Source organism: Natrix helvetica (genome assembly GCF_964273705.1).
Source record: "Natrix helvetica genome assembly, chromosome: Z".
In the NCBI taxonomy this organism is placed as follows: domain Eukaryota; kingdom Metazoa; phylum Chordata; class Lepidosauria; order Squamata; family Natricidae; genus Natrix; species Natrix helvetica.
The window spans coordinates 28,544,275-28,559,040 of record NC_138554.1 but is presented as its reverse complement, the minus strand read 5'-3'; positions in this window follow the sequence as shown (position 1 = coordinate 28,559,040).

Sequence of the window (14,766 nt, the reverse complement as noted above, 5' to 3'; positions counted from 1 at the left end):
TTGCTGTATGTTACAAAATAGTTGTGTAAGATATTCAATCATTTCCAGTTGTAAAGTTTTATAGTACATTGCAGTCAAACCATCAGTCCCTGGAGCCTTAGCTAGTTTAAGTTGATTTATAGCTAAAGTAATCTCATCAGCAGTTATCAGACATTCCAAATTTGCCTTTTGAAGCACAGATATTTTAGTAACCCTTTTTCCTTCCAAAAAAACATCTACTGACTTGTTCTGTATATTATCCTGTACATATAGCTTAGCATAATAGTCCACAAATGATTTTTTAATCAGATCTTGTTGATATACCGTCTTCCCTCCATACTCAATTCTATCAATAATTCTGTCATTCGTGTTCCTTCTCAAAGTATGAGCCAACCACCTACCAGGTTTATTAGCATTAGCAAAGGTGTTATGTTTCGCAAATTGTAAGTTAGTTGCTGTTTGTTCTGCTATAAGCATTTGAAATTGATCTTTCAACAGCTTTAGCACCATCTGGAGCACCTCGTCTTTCGGGTTTGCTATAAGCAGCTGTTCCTTAATTTTTATTTCATCTTCCAATTCCATTCTCCTTTTCTGTCTAATTTGTTTATGTTTGAAATTCATATGTATCAGGACCCCATGCATATAAGCTTTACTTGCATCCCAAACTGTTTCAATGGGAGTACCCTTATTCATGTTAAAACTGAAAAATTCCTTCATGTGTTTTTTAAGTTCATCAACATTTTTTTCGTATCTAAATAAATTTTCATTTACTCTCCAAGACCTTCTTGGCCTCTTCCCTAACTCAATTTGTAATCACACCAGGCTATGATCAGTAAGTGTCCTGGAGAATATTTTGGTTTTCTTAGCTTTAGGAAGTAGATCCGGTGTTAACAAAAAGAAATCAATCCTTGAAAAGGATTTATGTCTATCTGAGTAAAAAGAAAAGTCCATCTCATTTAGATGCTGTATCCTCCAAACATCTTTTAATTTCAAGTCATCTTGTAGGTCAAAAAAAGCCTTTGGTAGTTTGGTAATGAATTTGGTCGTTGTTCTCTTATCTATCCTTGGCGAAATCACTCCATTCCAGTCTCCCATAATTAAAATACTCTTAAAATTCCAATCTAAGATTTTTAAATGAAGCATCTTGTAAAAACTTTCTTGTAGTTGGTTAGGTGCATAAATTCCTACAACCAAGATAGCACCAAAGTCTGTATCAAGTTCAATTGCTATATATCTACCACTGTCGTCTGCCTCTATAACCTTGGTTGGGAATCTTTTGTTTATATATATCACCACTCCATTTTTCTTTACTAAATTAGAGGCAGCATACAGTGTTCCCAATTTTGAATTCACTAAGTACTTCTGGTCTTGTAGCCTAATATGGGTCTCTTGAAGACAAACAACATCATTATTAAATTGCTTCAAATAATAAAATATTTTTTTCCTTTTTTGTGGAGAGTTCAGTCCATTCACGTTCCAAGATAATAGCTTAAGCATCTTTAGGTCTAGTCTGGAGCATTGAAAGCATTTGCTGAAGATCTCTCTCCACAAGACTAATCTTCGGCCCGGCTCTTCCCATGGCTCCAGTTTGCTTCTTAACTTCTTTCTTAGCACATTGTGTTTGGGGGTCCATCTGCTTGTGAGATTCTAGCATCTGTCTAGTCGTGGATCTAGTAACACGTTGTTCCACAGGTTTAAGTATCGGCATTTCAATGAGAGTCTTAGACAGTCCTTCTTCCAAGAAGGAGCTCAACAGAGATCCGGAGGGGTCCACTCGAAATCCACCTACAGCACCCTGCACCTCCTTCTCTTTTGGCAACTGCTTTCTTTGTTCGTCTGATTCTTTTTCAAACAGCTTCTGCTCTGAGACATTCAAGTCTGCTGATGTTGGTGTGGATGTACGTGGAGGGGTTGCACTTTCCTTGAGTATTTCATAATAAAACTCTCTAGCTTTATCTATTGTATTCAAATGATATCTTACCCCTTGACACCTAAATATAACACCAATTGGAACATATATATATTGTATCTCTCTCTTCTTCAGCCCAGCTACCAAAAATCCAAAATCCCTTCTAAACTTTAACATCGCTGGCGGGAGCTCCTTAAAAACACCAATTATATGCCCATCTATTTGAAGGGCGGAGTAAAAAGACTTCTGCAAGATGTCATTTCTGAAATATCTCTCAGTAAAGTATATCACAACATCTCTTGGTAGTTGCCTTTGTGATGCTATGCGTGAATTTACTCTGTAAATTTTGTCGATCTTAGCTGAAATCATACTGGGGTCATTCATTTTTAATAACGTAGCCAAAGCGTCTGCACAAACTTTTCTTAAATCCTCTCTGGGGTTTTCTCTTATGCCCCTAAGTCTGATAGCAAACTCCATAGATCTAAATTGTATCATAATAATCTCATTATCCATCCTTTGCATATTCCCTTCCATTCCCACAAATTTCAAATCCGTTTCTTTCATTTTGGTTTCCAAGTCCACGGCTAATTGCTCAATCTTGCTGTCCACCTTAAGAACCACCTCTGATAATCCCATTGCAATAGTTTGCAAATTTTTATCAATTTGATCGGACCTTGTTATAGTGTCCTGGACCATTTGTTTAATCTCTATAAGTTCTTTGCCTATAAAATCCTTCAAGTCCTGGAGATTCATTGTAGCAGTTGAGGAAACCGCCCCTTGATCTGTTGCCATATTTAACAGGAAAAAAAAGGAGGACAGTTCTTCCCAGCTTTCTCACAAAATACTCTTCCAAGTAGGTCAGGTTATGTAAACTGACTTAGAAGTTGTTAATAGTTATTTCAGCCGTTCCACCTTTACTGCCCCAGCTGTCAGCAAGCAATTAGCTTTCGTTTTCTTTAGGTTTTCAACTATAAATCAACGCCATTTTGAATCCTTTGTTCTAAGCCCACGCCTCTCAAACTCAGCAGTAGCGTTCTTTTTAAAAAGATTTTTCCCCCACTTAAAACTTAAAATACTTGCAAGAGTCTTCCTTCCTTCTTGGGATGTTGTTAGAAGTTAAGGCTGTTCCCGGCATCTGGCTCTGCTAAAAACATTAGCAGAGGATATCAAAAGACAGGAGAATGCAACAACTGCAAAGGGGGGCACTCCTCGTCGCACTCCAGAGGCTATAAATCCTTCTGGAGGGCTACACGAGAGGCTCAACCCGACAGCTGAATCTCTCCCTCATAAATTCCAAGAATTTAAGAGTGTCCAAGGCGTTAAAGATCGTAAAAAAACACCTCTACAGTCTATTGATCTGACAAGCTCAGAAAAAGCCTGCCGACAACGTCCGTGGAACAACCCGGAAGCCCATTACCATACTTTCCAATCACTTTGCTGGCTGCTGGTGATATTGCACCATTTTGTTAAATTGCAAAAGTTCAGCTTTCCCTTGGTGAGTGGATTGGATTGGTCCAGGATTCTACGGCTACCATGCAACAATGGACTCACAGACCCAACTTATTAAGGGCCTACACATATGAGAGCACACGTACAATATGCAGGTTTTTCTTGGGCCTATGTTTCATGAACTTTGGCATGGATATCACTTCTGACTGGGGAATTTTGGGATGTGACTTATCTTCCTAGTGGAAAAGCACCTATTAGCAAAGTTCACCTTCATGGATCCTGAGCATTTTCAGAGCAGCAGATTTTCCTGAAAGTCTGTGGGCAGTTCATTCTGGGTGGAATGTTCTTTAAAGGACAATGTCTTGTTGAGAGTAACCCTAGGTATTTGGGATATTTGTTATGAGCAAGAAGTGTAGTCTCAAACTGTATGTTTGTTTAAACAGAAATGCTTCTTATTTATATTTCAATAAATCATTTGGTGATCCCCATTTACATAAAATGTACAAAAATGTACACAAAATGTATCAAAGTCTGCCAAAATGTACACAAATTTACAAAAAATGTACATAAAATTTATAAAAAATGTACATAAAATTTACAAAAAATGTGTCCATGCAAAATTGGCTCATATAAGCAAATTAGAATAGTAAGCAAGAATAACACCTCAAACAATTGATGAAAATCTAAAGCACATATCTTGGTTTCATCAATTGCCCATTATCATCATTATCCCTCAAAATATGTGTGTTGCTTTCAGTCATTCAGATATTCCCTATTCCTGATCTTGTCCAATATCCTAGTAGTCCATATAACAATAGGAAAGAAAACAATAGTTCAATTCTGAAAAACATAATTTCTTCAGGTCTTCCCTAAGGAATTCACACTTAATAATTACTTTCTTCTTTCTACATCTAAATTATTGTTATTAATTCTGTTGTTTCCTCAAATCCTTCTGAATTTCAGTGCCCATTAGAAAGACTAAAACAGTACTGACATGGGATGTTGCTTCTCCCTCTTTCTCTTAAAATATCAGCTCCTTTTAGAGTGTAAGAGAAACAGGCTTACGGATCGTTTAGCACCCCCAAATCTATCCTACATAAACCAAGATTCAGTTACAACAAGTCAGGAGGTGTTAACTTTGGAACAGCTAATGGCTTTATCCTAGGGATAAAGGGATTCTTTGTGACTTACTCTTGTAATGGGGAGACCATTTTTACTAATCTTAATGCTAGTGCTGAGTCCCCATGTTGTGTGCATGACTTACAGATGCAGCATCTTTCATCCATATCCTCCATATCACAAGTATCATCATCCAGGTGACCTTATGGTTGGTGGAATTTCATCTCAAATTGGACCAGTCTCTGAAAAACTCACCTTTCAAGTTCACCCCCCACCAGTATTGCCTGGAGAGTTTTTGTAAGTATTGTACTTACATTTGCTTATACATTCCTGCATGTATGATTGCCAGAATAATTAATTATAGCATTTCTAGCACAAAGCAATAGTTAATTGACTGGATTGAAATTAGATGCTAAGAACAGTGTTCTCTTCTCAGCTGGGCAAAGTATAGTGTAGAATATAATGAGATGTTAAAAGCAAATTTCCAAAGCCGAATTATCTCCAAATAGCTGAGCTTCCATGCTTCTAAGTCTCAGTTATTGCTAATCTGCTTGAGCACTACTGTGGGGCAGGTAGCTTGGTCTGATTTGGTGCTCTTTTCCATTTTTCCATGCAGTCCTCCTATATAAAATAAATTAACTTGCTTTGTATCTAATAAAATTACTCTTTCAAAAAAACTGCAAAATCTTCTACTCCTATTAACAATGCAAGAGTATCTGCTACTCTGGCTCTGTGCCAGTCTTCCTTTTTTCATTTTTTTAAAGTCACATATGTGGATTCCACATTCCCTTGTGTTTTATACCTGACATTATTTGCACAATTTTCCTGGGGAAATGTCTGTATTCTGGAATTCTTTGTTCACATATGCTTGTATATCCTAATGAGTGTTGATTTATCAAATCAGCAAGGTATGCTTGATGGAGCTGGCATGTTATTTTGTAACTACTGACTACAATGAAAGAACTAGTAGAATATACTTCTGATGTTTAATGCAACTCTCATTATAGCGGAGTTCCTAAGAATTACCAGCACATCCTGGCTTTTGCATTTGCAGTAAAGGAGATCAATGAAAACCCACAAATCTTACCTAATCTCACCCTGGGCTTCTACATTTATGATAGCTATGACAATGCTCAAAGAACTTATCAAGCCACCATGCTACTTCTATCGACAGCTGAGAGACTGGTCCCCAACTACCTATGTAACTTCCAGAATAAAGTTACAGCTGTTATTGGAGGATTGGATGCTGAAATTTCACTCTATGTGGCAACTCTCTTGGATATCTTTAAGATTCCACAGGTAGGTTGGACAACCTTACATGCAAATGTCATCCTACCTGTAGAGTCCTACTTTCACAATGCAGTTTTGTTTTGCAACATTAGGTATATTTTAGTAAATGATTCAGGAGTTGAAAAATGCCTCCCTTGAAATTTGACCTTTTTCAATTAAAAACTGATGCGATTGTTTTTGTGCCTTGAGCTCACATTGGCCAACTATTAAATGTATTGCAAATTATTGAAAGAAGCTTGGTTTCTTCCTTTCTGGGTCCTAATTTGGTCTTGTCTTGCATGCCATAATTAGGTGGCTCATTAATCTGAATGTATTTTACAAATGCTTTAAATTATTTGTAGATTTCTACAGCATGGCTAATTTGTCAGTGCCAATCTTCTAAAATTATCTTAGTTTATTAAATCTGGTATAATTTAAAATGTGTACCACTTACCAGTTAAAACCATCTCTGTTATGAAATTATGAAAGTTTCATCATGTCTTTTGACTACCCCTTGACATTGGGTGTGTTCTATAAATCTTACACTTCTTTGCCCTACATCTTCAACTCAAATCAAAACTTTTTTACTGTCATAGAAAAATCCTTAAGCTATGTTTTGTAAATGAAAGCTTTTTCTTCTGAACCTAAAGAGCCTTTGATTATGTTTATGAACTTTGAATTTATAAACTTTGAATCAGTTTGTTGCCTTGCACATTATTGAGATGGCAGTAAGTTATACTAAGCTTCAAATTGTGTCCTAAATGTTTTGATGTATGATGTCCTTGACATATTTGAGCTTGCTTGTTTTCTTACAGACATTTTATTACACAAACCAGGTAACATCAGCAATGCTAGTGTATGGCAGAGATGTTTCCCCCTTGGTTATGATGGCAAGATTATGATTAGTTGTGCAGCTATACATTTCTTTATAAAAAATTTATATAGAAAAAGGTTTTGCAAGAAAATGAATTTAGGTGAAATCTGCAAATGTAAATTGTGACTATTGCTGATGTAACTGTTTTATTTCACCTTCAGCTGTAGAAATTTAATCATTTGAAATTTGATATCAAGATATAAATCCCTTTGTCTACCTGTGTGCATGTAGTCAAAATTACTAGGTATACCCATGCATGAAGACTAACAGGAATGGCATATCCTCTTTTGATATTTAAAAGATATGAAACAGCAATTATCCATCACTTACAAATCTGCAGCTTGGTTTTAGATACATTCATATTAGTAATTCCTTCAGATCTGGAGCATCACTAATGACAATCAACAAACTTTCAATCCCTTCCATGCAGTTATGCTTTCCAGAACTACCATCTCAATGGAATTCCCATATCAATGAGGCAAAAAATTCCTTTCTGGAATTCCCATCTCAATGAGCCAACTAAGACAGTTTTGAAGGGTTGGTATAAGAATTATTAATTCAATATTCTGTATGTTGATTGTTTTGAACACTTGAAAATGTTTTCTAGGTGCTACTCTGATCTTCTTTTCCTGTTTCTCTCTAGCTCATTTATGGATTTCCTCCGATAATGAATGATAAAACTCCGGGCCTTTCATTTTATCAGATGGTTCCCCCAGAAGAACTTCAGCAAAAAGGGATTCTCTCACTGCTCCTGCATTTCAATTGGACATGGATTGGGATACTTATCATGGACACTGACCAGGGAGAAAAATTTGTAGAAACAGTGGTTTCTCTTTTTCCCAGAAATGGGGTTTGTGTTTCTTTCATTCACCGATTCCCCAAATTTACTGTTTTCAGTGGATTTGAGGGCATGCTTCAAGAGGGGGTAAAAATCTATGATGATGTCATGAGTAGTAAGGTTAATGCATTGGTGTACAATGGAGAATTCCTTGCTATGAGCTATTTGTTATGGCTGCAGTATATTCCAAACATAGAAGAGGTAAGAAGTAAACCAAAAGGTATTGTGTGGATAATAACAGCACAGGTAGAGTTCAGTTTAGTCTCTTTTCAACGTGCTTGGGATATAAAAGTAATTGATGGTGCCCTTTTCCTCACAATGCACTCCACTGCTCTACCAGAGTTCCGATCGTTTGCTGGGAAACAAAACCCCTTCACTGCAAAGGGAGATGGATTTATCAGACAATTCTGGCAAAAAGCCTTTGACTGTGTATTCCCAAATGTTGTTATGAGTGATGTGCCTGAGAATATTTGCAGTGGTACAGAGGATTTGGAAAGCCTTCCTGGGACTCTTTTTGAAATGGACATGACTGGCCACAGTTACAGTGTCTACAATGCGGTTCATGCCATAGCTCAGGCTTTACATGCAGTGTCATCTTCAAGAGATACCGAGAGATCAATGGTCGGTAGGATAGGGAGAAAGATTCATAGTCAACACTTCTGGAAGGTAATATCCTTATTAGGCAAAATACTTTTACAGTAAGCTTAATGCAAACTTTGAATTTGTACTGATTTCCAATGCCCTAGAATTTGGGGGGGGGGAGGCATGCTTCAATTAGAATGCTGTGTATCTATTAATTTCTTATCTATTTTAAGTATTGATTACTATATGACTATTGCCTATTGATTTCTGTTGGGGCTCCACCTATGCTACTTAACATATAACTTCAGAAAGCTTATTTAACAGCCTACATGACTATCATTTGGAAATATATCTGCTTTTCTATGCCTTTATGATTGTCTGGTAATCCCAAATTATTACATTTTCTTTTCAATTTAGTTCCACTATTTTTTGAGAAATGTAGCTTTTAACAATACTGTTGGGGAGCTGGTCACTTTTGATCAGAATGGGATTGTGGCAACTGGATTTGATATTATCAACTTGATTGCTTTCCAAAACATGTCATTTCTTCATGTGAAAGTTGGAAATGTGGACCATTCAGCTCCTCCAGATAAACTGTTAACCATCAATGATGAGCTGATTACATGGCATAGCTGGTTTAACCAGGTAGGGTTTAATTATTGTCCTTTATTCTGAACAAACAGAATTTGATACATCAATTCATATTATTGAACAAAAGGAAATTCTTACATAACAGTATCACCCTATAACTAATTTGTAGAGCACAATTATCATATTTCATTATTTGTAAAGATGATCCATTAACAAGTTTTAGATTAAAGTGGGGCATCATGTCTTCATGATACAGTACAATTATATAATATAATAAAGAAACAATAATTTGTTTCAGGCCACTGTGGGCCTATGCTACACTTATCTTAGCAGTCCAGGGTTATTGTTTTTTTTTCCAGAATTCATGATTGCACTTGTTTAATCTTAAAACAAGTATATCTAAATGAGCTTTATACTGCTTTTACAATGGAAACATTTTTTTCCAAACTATTATTCCTATATCTTAACCAGATATGCTCATGACTTTCATCATTTTGAATGAGAACAATAGACTAAAGAGATTCCAGAGTATAAATTTCCTCTTTAATTTCCAGGTGATACCCATCTCTCTCTGCAGTGAGAGCTGTTATCCTGGTTTCAGCAAAAAAGTGAAGGAAGGAGAGGCATTTTGCTGTTATGATTGCATCCCCTGTCCAGAAGGGAGGGTTTCAACTGAGAATGGTAAGAGATGTTCATCACCACCTGAACATTTAGCAATAAATATATTGTGACATTGTGAAGAAATGATCAGATAAGAGACAGCATAGCCTGCAGCTGAATACTGGGTGGGACAAGCCACTCAGAAGAGATCCTCCTCAGTTTCTCGGGTTGCAAGATTCTCTCAATGTAGATTTAGAATAAAGTAGAAATAATTCATCTAAGTTCCTATCTGGTTTATCCTGGACGGTCATCACTACCATCCCCATTAGAGTCACTTTCCCTCTCCACTATGAAATCTACAGAGAATAATGATTCCCTACTTCTCCCCAGCAACGGAAGACAATCGGGCAGAGGGGGGTTGCCAATATTTTTACTACCAGTTCGGGTGCTTCTGCATGCGCCGAAGTGTCCAGGCAGGTGGGCGGAGCCTCCTGCCACCGCTACTACTGTTTCGCCAGATCCAGCCAAATTGGGAGCAAACCACCACAGCAGTCGGGCATATCAAGGACAACAAATAAAGCTAAAATGGAAACAACTGAAAGTACTTTTTTCCCTCTTCTATCTGAGTTGAAAAAACAACATAAAATGAGCATGATGGGAAGTAAGGTATTCTCTTGTCTCCAGTGAACAAATCTGACAAGCAGGAGTTTGAAGAAGAACAAAGCTTGGGTGGAAATATGACATGGAACTTTGAAATCTTCTCCCCCCAACATAGTACAGACATCGGAACCTACAGGCCTTAAAGAACTGGTTAACATCCAGCTTTTCTCCAGGCTTTGGGCCAGAATAAACAGTCCCCATTTTAGATGCTGTGGTGCCCCTTAGCCATGTTTGCCATTTATTGTTTACCTGGTTTTAATGACTTTATTTTATTTAATTTTTGTGGAGGATGGATTTGCTGTCTTTGGCATTTCCTCTATTTGTGTATATCACCAAATGTCTCATGGCTAGAGATGGGTAGTGTCAAAATGCTTTAAATAAATAAGTATACTGGCAAATGGATCAGAGCACATGTACATCTGTCATTGCTTTCCAGGTCTTCTAATGAAGCATTTACTCTTACTTCTCCTTCCTGCATCTAGAATCCAGGATACATTCACAGATTGGTCAGTTACTGGCTGAAGACCAGGTCTGAAGAGCAGTACATTGGCTGACCAAAAAAAATTCCATATGTCATAAATGTTCTTAATAATAACATTTTTCTGGCATGTTATCAAAATTCTGCCAAATACCATCCCAGGCACACATCACAATTTGAACATCTTATGTCAAATAAACTAATTTTATTTTATTGTGAGGCTATATTAACAGAATCTCATGAACCTGAAAGTACAGTTCTTCCTCTATTATCTTTACAGCCAAAGAAATTAGGGGAATTCTCTTCTGAACATATTGCCCTGCCAATTATGCTGACCTTTATCTGATCTTAAGTACAAACTATGGGTTCCATCTCCCAAGTTCATTCTCACCCACCATTACATCCTGTAATTTTTCTTTCACTTTTCTTTTGTTTCCATATAGCTGAAAAATAATGGCATTCTTCCATTAGACCTAGTTCCCGCTATCCAAATCAGGTTTTACTTCCATCAAGATAGATCTGCATTTTCTCTGTTGAATGTTAATTCTTCCTTATCCTCCCTTCACCACATTTGTTGACATTGTATTCCTTACCTATACAATCTGCAGTAACTTCCTTTCAACTGTTTTTCTTCACAATCTCTTGGATGAGTTTATTTCCATCTACAATTTTTTTTCAATTATCATTCTCTCAAACATGCTTCCTCATATTTTCAAAGGGTAAGGTCACACATTTATGTGACGCTCTGTGAATTGTTTTCTTCCTTCCACATCCCATTAATTGTCTTGGAAAATAACATCTCTCCTCTCAGTTTGATATATAGTATTTGTATTAATCATTCTTCAGTTGTTCTAATTTTACTTTTATTTTTAATCTTTTTCTATTAAATCCATTTTTCTCCAATATCTACCTGACATTACCAAAACATAATCTGTCATAAATTCAGTACCCTTCACTAATTTTAGAACAAATCTAACCCCCTTCTACCACTGAGGATGTTTAGTAATCAAATATCTGCAAGAAAACAACCAAATTCAGAGAACACCAAGGAACACACAGTTCAACCTTGAACTACAAATATTCTCTTCTATTTGTACTAATTTTCTCAATCCTTTATCCCATGATTTCACCAGGACTATAGATCTTTAATTCCTTTTGGCAGATGATAGATGAAAAAGAGAGTGAGATAATGTTAATTAAAACAAATAAAAATTGTGTGCCAATTAAACTTAGCAGAAATATTGGTAATCATATTTTATAAAAAATATAAAGATTAAATACAAAATAGCTTTAATACTAAAATATGATTGTGCCATACAGAATATGAATGACATCATAATATTACATTATTTCTTCTTTTTCAGATAGAAATGAATGTTCCAGATGCAAAGACAAATACTATCCAAACAAGAAACACACTTTTTGTATTCCCAAAAGTATTAGTGTCTTAACTTATGAAGAACCTTTGGGGATCAGTTTAGCCTGTATTACACTTTCTTTTTCAATGACTACTGCTCTTGTGCTTGGAACATTTCTGAGTCACAACAAGACGCCCATTGTAGTAGCCAACAACCGGGATCTGACCTACACTCTGCTCATTGCCCTCCTGCTCTGCTTCCTTTCAGCACTGCTATTCATTGGCCAACCAGGAAAAATTACCTGCTTACTCCGACAAACAACTTTTGGTGTGGTCTTCTCGGTGGCTGTTTCTTCAATCTTGGCAAAGACCATCACAGTGGTTCTGGCTTTTATGGTCACCAAACCAGGATCCAGAATGAGAAAATGGGTTGGGAAAAAATTAACCAATTCTGTTGTTGTTTCCTGCTCCCTGATTCAAGCAGGCATTTGTACTCTCTGGTTGTCAATGAACCCTCCATTCCCAGATGTTGATATGACCTCAACGACTGAAGAAATTATCCTGCAGTGTAATGAAGGCTCTGTGACCATGTTTTATTGTGTCCTTGGCTATATGGGTTTCCTGGCTTTTATCAGCTTCATCATAGCTTTTCTTGCCAGGAAATTACCTGACAGTTTTAATGAAGCCAAGTTCATCACCTTCAGCATGTTGGTCTTTTGCAGTGTTTGGTTGACTTTTGTTCCAGCATACTTGAGTTCGAAGGGGAAATATATGGTGGCTGTGGAAATATTCTCCATTTTAGCTTCAGGTGCTGGGCTTTTAGGTTGCATCTTTTCCCCCAAATGTTATATCATTGTATTTCGGCCTGAGTTGAATAAAAGGGAACAATTAATGAGAAAGAAGATTGATTAATAATCCATCTTATTTTTCTCCTGTCAACATTTTTAGTTTCAATGTATTAGTTATTACTTTAAAGCTCTACATGGCATAGTCCAGAAACTGTCTCATCCAATTGGAACTGGCTTGTCCAACCAGTTCCAACATAGGAGTGTGCTGCAGGTTCCATCAGTCAAGGAATTTTGACAGGTGTGGTCCAGAAGAAATCCCTTCTCTGCCAGAGCTCTTGCCCTTTGCAACATCCTGCCCCCAGAGCAGGAGCCTAAAGACCTGGCTCTGCCAGATGGCTAGGGGCCCTAATGGGGAAGGATCACACTGGAGGTGGTTGTTGAATTAAAATTTAATCTCAACACTCCATGCATCTAGTTCCCTCCCTCTCCATCATTTAACTGTGTTTACGTGTGTATGTCAGTGGTGGGTTGCAGGCGGTATGCCCAGGTATGGGCGTACCAGTGCCTGCCAGGAGCATTGGGTACTATTCCGGTACAGTGCTCCGGAGGGCCCACCCACCAGCCTGTCGTCCTTACCTGTATTTGAGCTCTTCAGTGCTTGGAGCATATGGTGCTGTGCGATGCTCTGCCAAGCAGCTGGAGCATTGTGGAGCATCGCAGGAGGTAAGGATGCATGCGCGCACTGCACGTATTCATGTGGTGGACGTCGGGCACCATTGCACCATACTGGTTGCAATGGGATCCGGAACCCACTACTGGTGTATGTATGTCTGTATGTACACGTGTGTGTCCATGCACACATGCATTTTCTAAACTTTCTAAGGTTTCACTAAAAGATAATGATACATCCTACGCTTTCTTATCAGTTCTGGAGATTTTATCCTCTTTTTCAGCATATATTCTGAAGCATATTCATTGCTGTTCCATTATTAATTACTTTCTGATGAAAACAAATCTCAGTGTTTCCATGAATACTATCACCTTGATAAGGGGATGGAAATTCCATGCATACTTTTGGCCAGAGTAAAAGTCTCATATTTCTGTACTTGGATGTGAATGTGCATGTCCAGAACCCTGCCATAACGTCCTGTTGGAGAATGTGATTGATGACCTCAGCCAGAAGGGAGGAGGCACAGGGGTAAAGGTCAGACGTTATTAAGTGTGATTTAGTTTCAGATACACAGAAGTCCATGCTAAGATGTTAATCCTAATAAACAAATGGTTTTACTTTGAATTTCGTCTCGGGGCTCGTAAATTAATTAGGGCAACTCTTGGAACCTTCACAGATATCTGAAACTCACTTTTAAACATCTATCAAGATTTCCGGGCTTCCTGAATCCTGGGCTCTCCAGTCACTCCCAAATATTTGGAGTGCTTGGAGGGAAAATCAGGCAACCATGGCAGAAGGTGGATTATCGGAAGAAAGCCTGATTGCAGCTGGAGGTATACGGCAAAACTAAGAAGCAGAAGCAAGAGAAGATAAGTACTGATGGAAATTCCCTTGCCCTAGTCCAAAGCTCCAAATGGAATCCCGAGGCAGTGCAAAAGAGCAACGGAGGGAGAAAGTGAGTGGAGGGACATCTGATGTTGTTGAAGGAAAGAGATGCAGACTGGAGCACAGCCCCCCTCCCTATCCTGATGGAAGGAGAAGGAGCCCAGAATGGCAACCAGTGCCTCTCCCATGCAGCAGGCAGGCTGTCAAGAGTAGGCCACCCCCCCCTCTCTCTTCGAACTAGGGGTGAAAGAGATAACCAGACATATCAGGCGCAAGCATACCAAGGCCGACAGGAGGCTGGGGGATTAGGGCTGGATGACCCACCACAATTCAGGGAAAAGTTTGACAGAGACTCAGACCAGCTAGCCCTATTCCTTGATTCAGCTGATATCCACCTAAAACGCTATGGGCACCTCTACCCATCCCCCAAGGCCATGGTGAATGTCATCGCAGAGGGTCTAGAGGGAGAAGCAAGGGAATGGCTAGAAGCCCTCCACAAGAGGAGAGCCCCCCAACTGCAAGACATAGATGACTTCCTGCAACTGCTATAAGCCAGGTTTGAAGAGGTGGAGGAGGAGGACCCATATGCAGAAGAGGAACTCAGCAACCTAAAGCAGAGGGCTGCCCCATCAAAGAGCGCATCCATGAATTTAGGAGGATCATAGGAAGGCTACTCCCTTTACCAGAGCGGCTGCTGGTGCATTTTTTCAGAACAAGA